This window comes from Vicia villosa, linkage group LG4, assembly GCF_029867415.1.
Source record: "Vicia villosa cultivar HV-30 ecotype Madison, WI linkage group LG4, Vvil1.0, whole genome shotgun sequence".
Taxonomy (NCBI): domain Eukaryota; kingdom Viridiplantae; phylum Streptophyta; class Magnoliopsida; order Fabales; family Fabaceae; genus Vicia; species Vicia villosa.
Genome location: NC_081183.1, coordinates 6482941 through 6486998, shown reverse-complemented (window position 1 = coordinate 6486998; position 4058 = coordinate 6482941).

Here is a 4058-nt window from a genome sequence, read left to right as displayed (position 1 = left end):
CAATTTCTGAAATTTCTTTCCCTTCTCCAAAAACATGGACTATCATATGCGATTTTTAGAATTTCTATCTCTTTTTCAAAAACGTGGACTATCATATGCAGTTTCTGAAATTTCTCTCTCCTCACCAAAAACGTGGAATATAGTATGTGATTTCTGGAATTTCTTTCTCCTCTCCAAAAATATGGACTATCATATGTGATTTCTAAAATTTCTTTCTCTTTTTTCAGAAACGCGGACTATCAAATGCAGTTTTAGAAATTTCTTTCTCCTCTCCAAATACGTGGACTACCATATGCAGTTTTAGAAATTTCTTTCCCTTTTCCAAAAAACATGGTCTATCCTATGCAATTTCTAAAATTTCTTTACTTTCTCAAGAAAACATGGTCTATGATATACAATTTCTGGAATTTCTTTCTCCTCTCCAAAAATATGGACTATCATATGCGATTTCGGGAATATCTTTCCCTTATCTAAAAACGTTGACTATCATATGCAATTTACGGATTTTCTTTCTCTTCTCAAAAAATGTGGACTATCATATGCGATTTATGGAATTTCTTTATCTTCTTCAAAAACGTGGAATATCATATGCAATTTATGGAAAATCTTTTTCTTCAAAAACGTGGACTATCATATAAAATTTTTGAAATTTCTTTCTTTTCTCCAAAAGCATGGACTATCGTATGCAATTTCTAGAATTTCTTTCCCTTCTTCAAAAACGTGGACTATCATATGCATATTCTGAAATTTCTTTCTCTTCTCCTAAAACGTGGTCTACCATATGCAGTTTTAGGAATTTTTTTCCCTTTTCCAAAAAATATGATATATCCTATGTAATTTCTAAAATTTCATTACTTTCTCACAGAAACATGGACTATCATATGCAATTTCTGGAATTTCCTTCTCTTCTCCAACAATGTGGTCTACCATATGCAGTTTTTGGAATTTCCTTCCCATTTCCAAAAAACATGGTCTATCCTATGCAATTTCTAAACTTTTTTTACTTTCTCAAAACAACGTGGACTATCATATGCGATTTCTGGAATTTCTTTCTCTTCTTCAAAAAGGTGGACTATCATACGCAATTTCTGAAATTTATTTACTTTATCACAAAAACATAGACTATCATATGCAATATCTGGAATTTCTTTCACTTCTCTAAAAACATGGACTATCATACGCAATTTCTGAAATTTCTTTCTCTTCTCCAAAAACGTGGACTATTATATGTGATTTTGGGAATTTCTTTCTCTTTTTCAAAAACATGGACTATCATATGCGATTTTAAGAATTTCTATCCCTTCTCAAAAAATGTGTACTATCAAATGCAATTTCTAGAATAGCTGTCCCTTCCAAAAAACATAGTCTATCCTATGCAATTTCTAAAATTTCTTTACTTTTTCACAAAAACATGGACTATCATATTCATTTTATGGAATTTCTTTCTCTTCTCCAATGACGTGCACTATCATATGCAATTTCTGAAATTTCTTTCTCTTATTCAAAAAGGTGAACTATCATATGCAATTTATGAAATTTCTTTCTCTTTCCAAAAAACGTGGACTATCATATGTGATTTTTTGTGTAAAAAAAATCAATGCGATTTTTTGAATTTCTTTCACTTCTTCAATAACTTGAACTATCATAAGCAATATCTGAAATTTCTCTCTCCTCTATAATAACGTGGACTATCATATGTGATTTAAGGAATTTATTCTTCTTCTCCAAAAACATGGACTATCCTATGCAATTTCTAAAATTTCTTTACTTTTTCACAAAAACGTGGACTATCATATGCATTTTATGGAATTTCTTTCTCTTCTCCAATGACGTCACTATCATATGCAATTTCTGAAATTTTTTTCTCTTCTCAAAAATCGTGGACTATCATATGGGATTTTTTGTGTAAAAAAAAATCATATGCGATTTTTTGAATTTCTTTCTCTTCTTCAATAACTTGAACTATCATATGCAATTTCTGAAATTTCTCTCTCCTCTATAATAACCTGGACTATCATATGCGATTTCAGGAATTTATTCTTCTTCTCCAAAAACATGGACTACCATATGCAGTTAATGGAATTTCTTTCTCTTCTCCGAAAACGTGGACTAACATATGCATTATTTGGAATTTCTTTCCCTTTTCCAAAAACATGGACTATCATATGCAATTTCTGAAATTTCTTTCCCTTCTCCAAAAACATGGACTATCATATGCGATTTCTAGAGTTTCTATCTCTTTTTCAAAAACGTGGACTATCATATGCAGTTTCTGAAATTTCTCTCTCCTCACCAAAAACGTGGAATATAGTATGTGATTTCTGGAATTTCTTTCTCCTCTCCAAAAATATGGACTATCATATGTGATTTCTAAAATTTCTTTGTCTTTTTTCAGAAACGCGGACTATCAAATGCAATTTTAGAAATTTCTTTCTCCTCTCCAAATACGTGGACTACCATATGCAGTTTTAGAAATTTCTTTCCCTTTTCCAAAAAACATGGTCTATCCTATGCAATTTCTAAAATTTCTTTACTTTCTCAAGAAAACATGGTCTATGATATACAATTTCTGGAATTTCTTTCTCCTCTCCAAAAATATGGACTATCATATGCGATTTCGGGAATATCTTTCCCTTATCTAAAAACGTTGACTATCATATGCAATTTACGGATTTTCTTTCTCTTCTCAAAAAATGTGGACTATCATATGCGATTTATGGAATTTCTTTATCTTCTTCAAAAACGTGGAATATCATATGCAATTTATGGAAAATCTTTTTCTTCAAAAACGTGGACTATCATATAAAATTTTTGAAATTTCTTTCTTTTCTCCAAAAGCATGGACTATCGTATGCAATTTCTAGAATTTCTTTCCCTTCTTCAAAAACGTGGACTATCATATGCATATTCTGAAATTTCTTTCTCTTCTCCTAAAACGTGGTCTACCATATGCAGTTTTAGGAATTTTTTTCCCTTTTCCAAAAAATATGATATATCCTATGTAATTTCTAAAATTTCATTACTTTCTCACAGAAACATGGACTATCATATGCAATTTCTGGAATTTCCTTCTCTTCTCCAACAATGTGGTCTACCATATGCAGTTTTTGGAATTTCCTTCCCATTTCCAAAAAACATGGTCTATCCTATGCAATTTCTAAACTTTTTTTACTTTCTCAAAACAACGTGGACTATCATATGCGATTTCTGGAATTTCTTTCTCTTCTTCAAAAAGGTGGACTATCATACGCAATTTCTGAAATTTATTTACTTTATCACAAAAACATAGACTATCATATGCAATATCTGGAATTTCTTTCACTTCTCTAAAAACATGGACTATCATACGCAATTTCTGAAATTTCTTTCTCTTCTCCAAAAACGTGGACTATTATATGTGATTTTGGGAATTTCTTTCTCTTTTTCAAAAACATGGACTATCATATGCGATTTTAAGAATTTCTATCCCTTCTCAAAAAATGTGTACTATCAAATGCAATTTCTAGAATATCTGTCCCTTCCAAAAAACATAGTCTATCCTATGCAATTTCTAAAATTTCTTTACTTTTTCACAAAAACATGGACTATCATATTCATTTTATGGAATTTCTTTCTTTTCTCCAATGACGTGCACTATCATATGCAATTTCTGAAATTTCTTTCTCTTCTTCAAAAAGGTGAACTATCATATGCAATTTATGAAATTTCTTTCTCTTTCCAAAAAACGTGGACTATCATATGTGATTTTTTGTGTAAAAAAAAATCATATGCGATTTTTTGAATTTCTTTCACTTCTTCAATAACTTGAACTATCATATGCAATATCTGAAATTTCTCTCTCCTCTATAATAACGTGGACTATCATATGTGATTTAAGGAATTTATTCTTCTTCTCCAAAAACATGGACTATCCTATGCAATTTCTAAAATTTCTTTACTTTTTCACAAAAACGTGGACTATCATATGCATTTTATGGAGTTTCTTTCTCTTCTCCAATGACGTCACTATCATATGCAATATCTGAAATTTTTTTCACTTCTCAAAAAACGTGGACTAT